We start from the raw sequence: 14,234 nt of genomic DNA, 5'->3' as shown, positions 1-14,234 counted from the left end.
AGGCTGTCTACACAGCAGAGTTATTTTGGAATAATTGACATTATTCTGTGTCAAGGCTGTTCCCCACTCTGGCACAACAAATGGAGAAGCAGGGGCCCACAAGAGCACTCCAAACTCGTCTCCACAGGCTCTGGTACAAAAACTTCCCCCCAAGTCCTAATACTTAGATTTTGGGAAACCCGCTACCACCATCAAGTGCTTTTGAACCCACAAACAGGGGTGAACACTTGAAATCAACCCCAGGGGCACCCCAAGCTCTTTCCCCCAAAGAGCTTGGAAGAGAAAAACAAGCTGCAGTCTGTGGTAGCTGACCCCTCAGTCACACATGCGGATACACAGACAGACCTTCCAGGACACCAAAACAAAAAGCCACACCCCCCAAACCCAACCAATCCCGGCTAATTAGAAAAAAGAAACAATCATTTATTATGAAAACAAAGCTACAGTTGCAAGCATAGTAAAGTGGCTAGATAGAAAGAGCCACCAATTGATATAGATACTCAGGGAAAGCCCCTGAGCTAAAAGCCTTAGCGTATATCTACACTTGCAGCCTAATTAGAAATTGGGCTGCAAATGTAGGCATCCGAAATTGCAAATCAAGCCCAGGATTTAAATATCCCGCGCTTGATTTGCATCTTCGCAGCCAGTCGCCATTTTTGAAGTTGACAAGACCGGAATAACTGCCCATGTCTACACGCGGCCATGAAACGTCCGTTCAAAATAAAGCCCTATTTTGAACTACCTGTTATTCCTCCTGCAATGAGGTTTACATGTAGTTCGAAATAGGGCTTTATTTCGAACGGCCGTTTCACTGCCGCGTGTAGATGCGGGCAGTTATTCCGGTCTTGTCAACTTCAAAAATGGCGCCTGGCTGGGAAGATGCAAATCAAGCGCGGGATATTTAAATCCTGGGCTTGATTTGCAATTTTGGATGCCTACATTTGCAGCCCTATTTCGAGTTAGGCTGCAAGTGTAGACATACCCTTAGTTACAAAAGAGAAAAAACAAAACAACTAACAGCTCAGACATTATTTCCATATCTTCAAACCAGGAAAACAACAAACCCTGGTGGACTATCATTCTAAACTTTTCCCTACTTCCACATTACAAGAAGTCCGTTCTTGGAGAGAGAAGAGTCTCCCATCTCCCTCAATAGTTGGGAGAAACTGCTTTGGCTCTCAAAACAAAGAAGAATAGAGAAAACCCCTCTCTTCCAGTTTGTACCTAGCAAGGTATGGGTAGTCAGCTAACAATAATGCAGGTAAGAATTTCAGAGTTAACCCCTTAGTCACCAGGTGCTGGTCAGCACTCCTGATTATGACATTCTGAAATAAAGAGCATATCTACACAGCAAGCCATTATTTTGAAATAGAGTAAGAAGTCCTTCACCTTGACACTGACTCCTGTAACCCTCATTCCACGAGGAGTAAGGGGAAGTGGAAAGAAGAGTGTTGTTCCTTCGACTTCCTGCTGTGTAGACAGCTTAATTTGGCTTTCAGCACTATTTTGACTTCAGCTATGCAACTGAGGTAGCTCAAGTTGCACAGCTTAATTCAACTTTCGCCCTGCAGCGTAGACTTACCCAAAGTGATTAAAAATACACTGGCTGTGTCTACATTGGTGCATCATTTAGGCAGCACGAGTTGCACGCTGTGTAGCATTAGCAGTATGCAGCATGTGCAACCTGGTGACCAAGCGGCACGTGGCCATGGCAGGCAGCTCCAGGGCACGCCTGGGACCATGCTGCTCACTCACATCTGGACCAGGGGAAGGGTGGATGCTGGCTGGAACCAGCCCGGGCCCCAGAGCCCCAGCCCAGAGCCCGCACCTCCCAAAAGGGTGCAGCACACAGACAGCACACTGTTCCATGCCTGGCTGAGAGGCACAGCCAGCTGCCCCTGGGAAAACCGCAGCGTCACAGCCCTGTGAGCGTGGCCCCCACTGAGCCCCTCGCCTGCTCCCGGTGCCTTGGCTGGCTCCGAGGGAAGTCCCTACTGCGGCCACGCATGTCCCTGGCCTACGTGTGTGAGGGATAGTGGGAGGGGGAAGCGCTCGGGAGTCACCCCGGTTCCGTCCAGGAGACATCCACGTGATGGGATCTGAGAGCCCAGACCACGCCTGCTATATGTGCTCTCAGGCACTGTGTGGGGATTCATCTTGCTCCCTGTCAAACACCAGTGATTAGCCCACAGCCTCCCCTGGCAGGGAGTTCCACAGGTGAACACACCACATGCACCCTCCCACCCCACAAGGGGCCAGGACACAGACCAGTGGTTCCAATACATGGAGGAGGACCCTACTCCAGGGCGGTCCTGTATGCAAACATACAGCACTGGGGGGAGAGAACAAGTGGCCCCAAGCCACACTACTGTGGTGTCACCTGGGCTCGGGGTGGAGGGCATGGGGTGGGGGGATGGTGGCTGGGGTGCCTGACTGACCCATCCTTTTCTCTGTTCCCTGCAGTGGGACCAAGCAGGAGCGAGGGACCCTCCAGCAGCGGCAACACCCCCAACTGCCCAAGCACCAAGCCGGTGGCTCCAGCAGCGGAACCAACATCTTCGGCAGCCCGTCCAGGCCGTCAAACGCATGGAGGCGACGATCACGTGCCAGGTGGAGGCGGACCTGGAGTGGCGCCAGCAGGCCTGGGGCCACTTCCAGGCCCAGTGTAACTGCATGGCAGATACCATCACTGCCCTCACTGGCCATGCTGTACATTACAGCATAGCATTGCCCCATGCCCCTGCTATCCCTCCCATAGCAATTGCCCATGCCCCCTCCTCCTCCTCCCCCCCCCATTCCCCCTCCTCCTGCACCCCATCCTGCCCACCTCCCCATGCTGCCTGCCCCGATGCGGCCTCAACCACCACACATTGTGGTCCGCCCCCGCAGAGGCAGTTGCAGGGGCCACCCCTCCCAGCAGTAGCTCCCCCCCTCCAGTTCAGAGCTTCCTCCCCCCCACCCCCATTGTAAATAAAAAGTTGCAAACGTTGTGTTCTAAACTGTGTGTGTTGTTTATTGGGAGGGGAGGGGAGGAGGGAAGGGTTGGGGATGGGAGGGAGATGTCAAGGGAGACAGAGGCGACCGTACTGTGGGGCCTGGGAGAATATCTCCGTCAGGGCCTCCCATATGCGTACCCCATCATGGTGCGCCTGGCGGATGGCAGCTGTGCGGGGCTATTCGAAGGCCTGGCCCTCGTCTGCCATCCATGCGGGGAGGAAGGCCTCCCCCTTATGCTCCACAATGTTGTGCAGCACACAGCCACTACCTCAGGGACGTTCCGCTCACCCATCTCCAGACGGGTGAGCAAACAGCGAAACCGGGCTTTCAGATGGCCGAAGGCGCACTCCACCTGGTTGAGGCGGTCGTTGAACTGTGCCCAGTCGTGGTCTGTCCGCCCCATGTAGGGCCCCATTAACCAGGGCAGCAGAGGGTAGGCCGTGTCCCCCACAACACGTGTGGGCATGGGTACGGGCACGTCCCAGACAGTAAATTCCCTGACAGGAGTTGTTTACCTGCCGCCCCACCACACACAGAGCAACACGCAGGAGCAGGAAAGGGCTGCCAAGCAACTTCAGGAGTTTCTCAAGCCCCTGTTATCTATCTGCTAACTACAGCCTCTCCGGCTGGGATCGCAGGCAACCCAAGGATGTTTCACAACGCACAAGTGGGGGCCGTCCAGAAAAAAAAAAATATTAAACAGTCAAAACCTTTCCCTCACATGCCATTACATTTGGCTTGAAGGTGTGGGAGGAGGTAAATTAAAAGCCACCCTAAAGCCAACTGGTAGAAATTGAATTTGAAGATGTAATCACTGAACCAAAACTGCCCTAACAAGAAGAGACATTCTATGGCATAAATCTCCTTACCCATGGGGTAGTGATCCACCCCAGAGTCAGCAGCATAGATCAACCCTGCTGCAGCTTGGCTGTTATGAAAACCCCTGCACAAAGAAGTTTAAAAATTATTATTAGCTGGCTTTATTCAAATATTTATTATTGAAGTCATTTAACAGGAATCAAGACCTACCATAAGAAGGGGGGGGAAAAAAAAAAAAAAAAAAAAAAATGTGAAATGAGGGTAAGATGTTTGGAGCCCAATGGGCAAAGTAGAACGAATAAGGAAAGCAGTAATACGGTCATTGGAAAGTGAAATTAATAGGAATGAGGAAAGTTTCATATGAGGGACAAAGCAAGGGTATGTCTACACTACAGAACTAATTCGAACTAACTTAGTTCGAATTAGTTAATTTGAACTAAGCTAATTCAAACTAACGCATCTAGAACTAAAAACTAGTTCGAATCAGCGTTTTGCTAATTCGAACTAGCATGTCCACATTAAGTGGACCCTGAACAGGGCTTAAGGAAGGCCGGAAGCAGTGCCGGCAGGGCATCAGAGGAGGACTTAGAGCGTGGAGCTGCTGTCTCAGGCTAGCCGAGGGCTGCGCTTAAAGGGTCCCGACCCCCACCCCGGACAGACAGTTCTCAGGGGTGCCCTGCTTGAAAACCAGTCCTGGCTTGGAGTGCCCGGAGTGCCCACACTGGGCACATCACAGCACTCGGCCATCAGCCCGGCTGCACTTGCCGCAGGCTGCCATCTGGGGAGGGGGGCAATTGGGGGGCTGCAGGAGAGCTTCCACCCCCAGAAGCCCGCAAAGCCAGCCCAGTCCTCCCCATCGGGGGCTCTTGCCCCATTCCTCCCTCACCTCCTTCCACTTACCCTTCCCTAGCCCCTCTTCTTATTGATGTACAAAATAAAGGACAATTGTGTTCAAAAATGGAATCTGTCTTTATTGAACAAAACTGGGGGAGACTGGGAAAAGGAGGTGGGAGAGGGGAAGAGAGGCTGGGAGAGGGGAGGGCAACTAAAATGATCAGGGGTTGGGAACAGGTCCCATATGAAGGGAGGCTAAAGAGACTGGGACTTTTCAGCTTAGAAAAGAGGAGACGGGGGGGGGGGGGGGAGAACAGGATAGAGGTCTCTAAAAGCAGGGGTTGGGTGCAGAGGGTGCATACAGAAAAGTTCTTCATGAGTTCCCATAAAGAAGGACTAGAGGACACCAAAGGAAAGGAATGGGTAGCAGGCTTCAAACTAGTAACAGAAAGTTGTTCTTCACAAAGCAAAGAGTCAACCTGTGGAACTCCTTGCTGCAGGAGGCTGTGAAGGCTACAACTAGAACAGAGTTTAAAGGGAAGTGAGATCAAGTCATGGAGGTTGGGTCCTTGGAGTAGTCTTAGCCAGGGGGTAGGAGTGGTGTCCCTGCCCAAAGTTTGTGGAAGGCTGGAGAGGGATGGCACGAGACAAATGGCTTGGTCACTGTCTCCAGTCCATCCCCTCCAGGGTCCCTAGTGTTGGCCACTGTTGGCAGACAGGCTACTGGGATAGATGGACCTTTGGTCTGACCCAGGACGGCCATTGTAAGCTCAGGGTCGGGGGGTCTCAGTGGATCCCCTTGATTTTCATGCACACCTGCTCCTGGGTGGCCAGGCTGGCAGCTCTCCTGCCCTAGACGGCCACTTTCCTGTGCCTAGTGCGGAGGTCGTGGACAAGGTCCACGATGTCTGCACTAGCCCAGGCGGGTGCCCGCCTCTTGCGGTCCCGGGCAAGCTCCCGGGAGCCGCCAGCCTGGTCCCGGGAAGAGGGGGAGAGCTGGGGGGCATCGGGTGGGTGGCTCGATCCGTGCCAAGTGCAGGGTTTGCTGGCTGGGTGCTGGCAGGCTTGCACCTGGCACGGGCACCGTAGCCAGCCCGTGCCCCTTTAAGGGGTCCAGGGCCGGGAGGGGGGCATAGAGTTTCCCTGGTGTTGGCCAGAGTGGCCACCAGGGAAACCTGGGGAGGGCTAGCCTCCCACTAGTTCAAATTAAGGGTCTACACAGCCCTTAATTCGAACTAGCTAGTTCAAACTAGGCTTAATCCTCGTAAAATGAGGTTTACCTAGTTCGAACTAAGCGCTCCGCTAGTTCGAATTAAATTCAAACTAGCGGAGCGCTAGTGTAGCGCCTATTAAAGTTAGTTCGAACTAACATCCATTAGTTCGAACTAACTCTGTAGTGTAGACATACCCCAAGTGATTAAGGGTATGCGAAGGTGAGAAGTGACTCCATGGGAGAGTGGAAGGAAGCAATTGTCGTAATGTGAGAAGGAAACCTGCTTTAAAAAATGATTTATTGCAGCCTCTTTCTTTGCCTGGATTATTAAAACAATTGAATTCAAACATTTGGCTACAGACTATTAAATCTGCAAAGGGGAAATAAGGAATTCTATTGACACGTAATTGGTTAACTGCATAAAAGAATGCAATCTATACATTGTAAATTTGTAAAGCTGCACCCTTAGGGTTAAATTTACTCTCTCAGAAAACAAATAATTGCTTTAAGAATCCAAGCTCGGAAACTTCATGGTGTCTCTGTTCAAGGCTGAGTTGATAACACTATTGGCTTGCTTTCAGAACCCAAGTTGCATGTGAATACAGACTTCCTGACTATTTCACAGAAATATAAAATCCACTGTCCCCTGAAGTAAGTGGTCCAAATACAAACAAGATATTCATAAGCACCTATTTGAAAAATTAATGCTCCTATTATTATTATTAACATAGTGCTAATAAGTAAACCTGTAAAGTTGAATATGATTCTTTTCAGGAAAAGAAAATTTTGCTTGCTGGAACAGTAACTGGCCAACACCTTGTGCTAAGGAGAAAGCTTTATAGCATCACACATTAAACCTGATCTGTGGTACAAGAAGGAAATTGAGGCATGCCACCTTTAACTTAATAATTGAACAATGAAATTGAACAATGAAGTAATCCACTGAAACCCTCTGAAGCTGGTGTGCAAAATAAAAGTATACCATTGGGTAACAGCAGGCTGTTCAAAAAAAAAAAAAAAAAAGTTAGCAAGGAACATCTATAAAAGAACCAGCCTGGACTGGACCTCACACGGTTCTCTTGGAAACTCCTTCAGCGGCCCGGGTCACTGGAATTCCGGTTCGGGTGCACCTGTCACAAGTAAAAGTATACAAGGGTGAGACTCGACATAGGGCACAATAATCTCTGTTTACCCTATGGACTCCTTGAGGGCCAGTCTCAATATTAAGTGTTTTCATTTGATATTCCCAGTTTAAAATTGATGTAGGAATTTTTTGCAATCTACTACAGTAAAACTCCAATGGTCCGGCATCTGATGGTCCGGCACCATCAGGAACCCGGAAGTGCTCTGGGCAGCCGGACCATTGGAGCTGCTCTGCCCCCAGTTTCCCCGATTCAGCCACTGCTGCTACTGATCAGTGGCTGACTCCAGGAAGCCCAAGGCAGAGCTGCTCTGCCCCGGGCTTCCTGGAATCAGCCCCTGATCAGTTTCAGCAGCAGGTGACTTGGGTACACCTGGGACAGAGCAGCTGGGGCACTGCCGGGTTGGTCCAGTAGCGCCGAGGAGCAGCGCTGCAGACCAACCCTGCAGCACCCCAGCTGCTCTGCCCCCGGCATCCCCGATTCAGCTGCTGCTGAAACTGACCAGCAGCAGCTGAATGCCCCAGGTGTCCCTCATTCAGCCGCTGCTGGTCAGTTTCAGCAGCGGCTGAATCGGGGACGCATGGGGCAGAGCCGGACTATTGGAAGGGGGGGGGCTATGAGGGGTCTGGGGTGGCATTCCCCCACCCCACACAGCCCCCCCTTCCGATAGTCCGGCATATCTGATAATCCGGCACCCCCTGGGTCCTAAAGGGGCTGGATTATTGGAAGTTTACTGTAATTGTTTTGAGTGGTTTGAGACTTGAAAGTTCTTTTAGAGGTTTAATCTTGATAATGCTGCCGTGGCTTTCAGTGTTTTATTGATGTACTCGCCTGGGGAGGAGCCACTGGATCAGTTGTAAATGCCATTACTCAAGCTATCAAATCTCATAATATGGCCTGGGTTGACAATTTGTTAGTAGCAGGGATGACAGTTTATTGTGGTGAGAGTAGGGCTCATGTCTAAGCAAGTTAGATATCCCCTTAACTCAGCAACACAGGTTGTTAGGTCCTCTCTGTTGTATTCAACCATCTATTAAAAAACTACTAAAATGTCTGAGCAAGCATTGGTCTGGAATGGTGTTATCATACTGGCATGGTGTTAACATGAAAGTCGTAGCCCTGATAGGAGACTTGCTCGTGTCACAGGTGCCCTGTTGGGTGAGAGCCGCAGTTCTCAAAGACTGAATGTCTTCACCTTGCATGATGGCAGGGGAGTGGTCTCTATTGATAACAGGCATGTCAGGATGATCATTCCATCCTTGGAGGGGTGTTAATTCCTGAGAGTTTGTCTTCTGAATTGGAGGCTCAGCCCTTCCACCCACTCCCATTCTCATGTCATAGACACCTGTGTAGCTGAGTATGTAATAACAGCTGGAGATAACTATATAGCTTTCCCATGGGCCCAATGTTCCATCCTGGGAGGATGGGTTTTGCATATAAGAAACATTTGAACAAGAAGAAATATATATACTGGACAGTGCTCATCAATGGGTAAAAAAAGGCAGTTGCTTTAAAATGTTGAGTGCACTTAAACCTACCACAATTAAAATACTATTAGCACTGAGAAAAATTGTTTTTGGAAAGGAATATCCTTTTTGCCCTACACTTGACATTATAAGAAATAATCACAACTTTAAAGAGATCAATAATAGAAAAACTGATAAAATTCACAAGCATTACTCATGAATAGGTATCTGCTACATGCTAGCTGACTTGTCAGTATCTATACATGCAAAATAAAAGTAAAATTTCATGGATATTATGCACACATTCACAGTACCTACCACATATACACTAATATTATATGGAACACACACAGGTCTAATACACACACACACACACACACACACACACACACACCCACCCCTACCTACCTTATGCACCCATACTGGAAATGTTTTTTTTAAATAAATCCACTAGCCCAATTTGGAACACAAGGTTTGTAAATTACATGTTTTGTTAGTCTTTAAGGTGCTCCTAGAGTATTCCTTTAAAAAAATTCTCAAAGAGACTCTTTTCCACTGACTGGTGTCCAGTCCACTTTGATACTGGGGAAATACTGCAGATAATTTCATTCATAACCTCTCTGAAGGGCGAGCAGTCACATGGAGGACTTCACTAACGTCCATCTGAGACGCAGTGGGTCACTGGGCGCCTGCCCAGAGCTCTACTGGGGGGAATAAAACCCATTAGCCAGCAGGCTGGGTAACTTTGCCCCCAGCAGCTTACGCCGGGAACAAGCAGGGCCCCCTGAAACTATGCCCATCCGGATCTTATTTTACAGGAAAACCAATACACGGACTAGGGGAAAATTACTAAGATTAAATATCAACGCGAGGCGGGCTGGGAAAAGGTTTAATCCCGCTGCCGCCTGTTCATGCACCAGGTCACCCCCTTTTCGCATTCCCAAGCAGCGCCGGTGTAGTGAGCAAAGCCTATACACCGGAAAGAGAATAAAAGCAGGGAAGGGTAGCGTCCAATGACAGCCGAATATTAAAGTTTGTGAACCTGTGCTCAGAGTCCCTGCGGCCGTAGGAGAGGAGCCCCCGTTTTAGGCTCACGAAGGCGCTAGAAAGGACGAGCTATTTTTAGAGGGGGAGGTAGATCCGAGCATACCTGCCGAGCTGCAGTCTGCTGGGTCAGATTACAGCCGGGGGAGGCAGCAGTATCGGTGTCTTCACGCTGCCTGCCGGCGTTCCCAGCTAAAAATATTCCATTCGCTGTCTGCAGGGAGGCAGGCGAGCGAGCGAGCGAGCGGCCGCATCATCGGCCGTGCAGCACCTGCCGGAGCCTATGAAACGGCGGAGTGGGCCGCTCCACGCACACAAAGATGGTTTTCCCCGATTTGCCAGCTTCCCTTTCGCACGGTACTAAACCCGGCGCTAAAGGAGATGGGTGCAGACCCAAAAAGCTCTCTGCCTAGCTTGTTTACAGTGCGGAGGGCGGGGATTTTATTTTGCCCTCACGGGGTAGTCTCGGGAGGTCAGCTGTGTGGCGAGCCAATGAACTGTAATTGGCAGCTTGAAATCCGCCCCCCCGCAGTCCAGCTGCCCAATGGAAGGCGTAGACACTCGGATGCAGACAGGTTTTAAATCACAGTCCCTGAACCACCCCAGCCTTTCCATCCTTTTTTTTTTTTTTTTTTTTTAAATGTAGTCTACCCGTTACACGCATGCAAGACTTCACCTCTAACTAGGCAGCCAGCAGCTACCTGGCCAATGGGAAATACTGGAAGGGCCCAGGGGGAAATGAAGGGTACAACAAACAAAGAAAGCCTTCCTCAAGAGGGAAGCAAAACCATTCTGTAAAAGCTCCAGCCTCCTACTGATTTGTTTGATCCGAGAGTCTGGGAAATGCCTGCCTCCCATAACAGATGTTCATTTTATCTAGAAGATGTGCCATTTCAAATTAATTGCCTATCTACCTCATGAAGGACTGCTGACTGGAGCTTTCTGCATTTCAGTGTTCCCTGCAAGCTGAGCACTTGGTGGGGCTGGCCACCCAGGAAACATTCAGGTGCTGCCCAGTTGACTAGCAGAGTGCCCACAGCTAGCAACATGTGTTTCTACTGCTGCTGCACATGCTCAGTGAATGTAACAAAGTTTATTCCACACACGGATGGAAAAAATTAGAGGGTACATCGTTCACGGTGCAAAGAAATATTCTATCTCCAGGGTGCTCAAAATCATCTTTTGACCCCTGCTAAACCAGCAACAGAAATCTTTCTCCATTTAACAAATCTTGCCCCATTATTCCAAAAATGAAATGTGCATGTCCCTGATGTTAGGCAATGCATGCTGGGAGGTTCTACCACACAGAGTACTGGGAAGAAGGAGGACTCTCTGTGACATAGTGGGGATTGCATTCACTCTTGTGAATACAAACACAGATAGAGTGAATACAATGATCACTCTGCTTTTTTCATAGAATCATAGAATACTAGGACTGGAAGAGGCCTCAAGAGGTCATTGAGTCCAGTCCCCTGCCCCCATAGCAGGACCAAATACTGTCTAGTCCATCCCTGATAGACATTTATCTAACCTACTCAACTATCTCCAGAGATGGGGATTCCACAACCTCCCTGGGCAATTTATTCCAGTGTTTGACCACCCTGACAGGCAGGAAGTTTTTCCTAATGTCCAACCTAAACTGCAGCAAGGGAGGTTTAAGCCCATGGCTTCTTGTTCTATCCTCAGAGGCCAAGATGAACAAGTTTTCTCCCTCCTCCTTATGACACCCTTTTAGATACCTGAAAACTGCTATCATGTCCCCTCTCAATCTTCTCTTTTCTGAACTAAACAAACCCAATTCCTTCAGCCTTCCCTCATAGGTCATGTTCTCTAGACCTTTCATCATTCTTGTTGCTCTTCTCTGGACCCTCTCCAATTTCTCCACATCTTTCTTGAAATGCAGTGCCCAGAACTGGACACAATACACCAATTGAGGCCTAACCAGCGCAGAGAAACTAGAAACTAAACAACGGAGCATTAATAGAGCCAAAGTGGAAACTGCTCTGTGGCTGGACCCAGATGATTGGGATGGGGACATTTGGAACTCTGACGATGATGATTTAGCTTCCCACTCACCTAATGAATGGGTGGAGGTACCCCCAGCCCAGATGAGACCAGTTATCACTTACTGACTATCAGGCAATGAGAAATCAGACAGTGATGGGGATGGCTCACCACAGAGAGGCAGGAGGACTAGAGGCAGAGCTACTAGAAGGACAGAAGAGAGAAAGAAATCCTCAACCCAAGTTACTACGAGGTCCTACAGGCCCACAGAACTACGGGAAATACAGGAAGACTTTGCCAAAAAGCCCCAGGAAGGAATAATAGATTGGTTAGTCCGCATATGGGATACTGGAGCTGGTCTTACACCCTCATCTGCCCTGGAGTGTAGCAGGCTTAACCTGGATGCTGGAGTATTTCTTAGCATCCCAGAGAATGAGAGCCCAAAGACCCTTTGGACCCTAGCCTGTAGGTGGGTTGCAAGGATCCATCGGGCAGACCGAGGTGAACCCATTACTATCCCATGGACAAACATAGATGAAATTAAACGAGCCCTGCAAATAGCAGCCACCATCACCCTGTTAAACCAGGTCAACCCCTTTTCAGGAAGGGAGGAAGGGAGCCCATGGGAACAAGCAATTCAACTAGATGAGCTCAGGCCACTTATGAAGGGAGTGCCCATAAGGCTATCTCCCTGAAGCTTAGGGACATTGCTCAGAATCGTCCTGAGGACAATTATGAGAGCTTATTGACAGCTATGGTACGATATTTCCAGGAGTTTGGGGGAAGCGAAGCACCGCCGGCTAAAGCCAAGGTGCGAAACCTGAGAAGAAATCCCCAAGGTAAATCAGAGGGCTCTAAGCCCAAGCGTGAAATAACCCCGGAAGAAAAGGAGCTCCGGAATAAACTCTGGAAGCAGTGTTTGGCTTTAGGCTACCCCTACTTTCAAGTAGGAATAAAGGATCTTCTGGAAAAGGGTTTATTTTCCGCAAGATCCCGTCTAGACTGGCGCTTTTCTCCGGCAAACCCCCGAGCCAGAAAAAAGCGGCAGCCATGTTCATGCAAATGCCGCGGGGGATATTTAAATCCCCCGGGGCATTTGCAATTCCGAAGTGTCTCATTAGCATCCCTTTTACGGAAAAGGGGGCCAATGTAGATACAGCCATTATGTCATGATACAGAATCATGGGGTTTGTTGTTGTTGTTTTGTTTGTTTGTTGTTTTTCTTCAGCTGGCACCAGTGCTTTCTGATGATCTGAAAGACAAGAAAACATTTCTACCCCCGTCGGGGAGGCCCATTATAACTTAAAATACTGCCTACGATCTGCTAGGGGAACCGGTTACAGCTAGTTCCTTACCACTTCCATGGGCGAGTGAGCTGCAACTTTCTGAGAACAAGGGCGCTTCATCGGTACTCGTGACCTTCCACTCCCTCGAATTACCTCTGAGTTGCTAGCCCTCGCCAACAGTGGCATGCCTCAGTTTCCCTCTTGTACCACAGATCAGGCTTAATGTGTGAAGCTATAATGCTTCTCCTTAGCACAAGGTGTTGGTTGGCCAGTTACTGTTCCTGCAAGCAAAAAGCTTTTATTTTCCTGAAAAGAATGATATGTACAATGTTACAGGCTTACTTATGAGGGACAGTTGGTTTCACACCTCTTCAGAACAGACAGGCAGTCTGCACCCACTTACAACCTTGGATCTGAGAGCAAGCCAAAAGTATTATCAACTCAGCCTTGAACAGAGACAGTGAAGTTTCAGAGTTTGGATTCTTAAAACAATAATTAGGTTCCTTGGAAAACACATTTAACCCTTAGGGTGCAGGTTTTACAAATGTACAGTGTATAGATTCTATTCTTTTATGCGGTTAACCAATTAAGTTTCAGTAGAATTCCTTACTTTTCCTTTAAGAGATTTAACAAAGTGTCTGTAGCCAAATGTTTAACTTGACTGTTTCTTTGCTTAGATGATTAAAAGAGGCTGCAAGAAACAAGGAGTCATTTCTTAAAGCAGGTTGTTTTTTTTTCCTCCTTACACATTACAATATTGCTTAATTTTTTTTTCTTAGAATTTGGAGAACACTTTCCTTAAACTGTTAAACTTATTTTAAACTTGGCGTTTTGCTTTGGATCGGGCAAGTTTGTTACAGGAGCCCGTGTTTTCAAAGGGAAGAGCTAATTCCTTTCAGTTATTTTTCATGTTTCCTCTCTATCTATGTGTGTGTTATAAAGAGGGGTAGAGGGGTGATGTTGTGCCGAATTTCCCCCCCCCCCCCCCCCGAATCTTGGTTGATATGGGTGTGCCAACTGAGAATTTTTTTTTTTTTACTTTTTGTGCATTATTTTGGCACAGAGGCACTGCAGCAACTTTTAAGTTACCTATCTTACTGCAGGGCGGATTTTTGCTTTTCTGAGCTTCACTTTATCCCTCAGGGCTTTAATTTTTCCTCTTTTCCAATTTGTTAAATGCTTACAGGTCCTTGGACCATTATGCACGTACATGTAGTACACAGGGGTGCCTTTCGGCAGAGTGGGGGGTGTTTAGACTAACCCCCACTTAAACTAACTTTACACACTCCAAAGAAAGAGTCTGCCGGGTCTAGAGTGTTAGACCTTAGCAGCTCATGAAATAAGGGGAGTCGTCACTCCCTCACATATCCGCTGGGTCTCGAGGTTCAGCCAACCCCCCCCCCCCCGCCCCCTTTGCGTTCAGAGCTCC

The 14,234-nt window shown here is 48.7% G+C and overlaps 1 pseudogene; it reads right to left on the bottom strand.

Moving 5' to 3' along the window:
• Positions 1-9,929, bottom strand: part of LOC106731537 (RIMS-binding protein 2-like) — a 100,235-nt pseudogene extending 90,306 nt beyond the window's left edge.
• Positions 9,930-14,234: the final 4,305 nt, after the last annotated feature.

The sequence above is a fragment of the Pelodiscus sinensis genome, unplaced genomic scaffold (genome assembly GCF_049634645.1).
Source record: "Pelodiscus sinensis isolate JC-2024 unplaced genomic scaffold, ASM4963464v1 ctg36, whole genome shotgun sequence".
NCBI lineage: Eukaryota > Metazoa > Chordata > Testudines > Trionychidae > Pelodiscus > Pelodiscus sinensis.
This window is presented reverse-complemented; position numbering and strand designations above follow the sequence as displayed.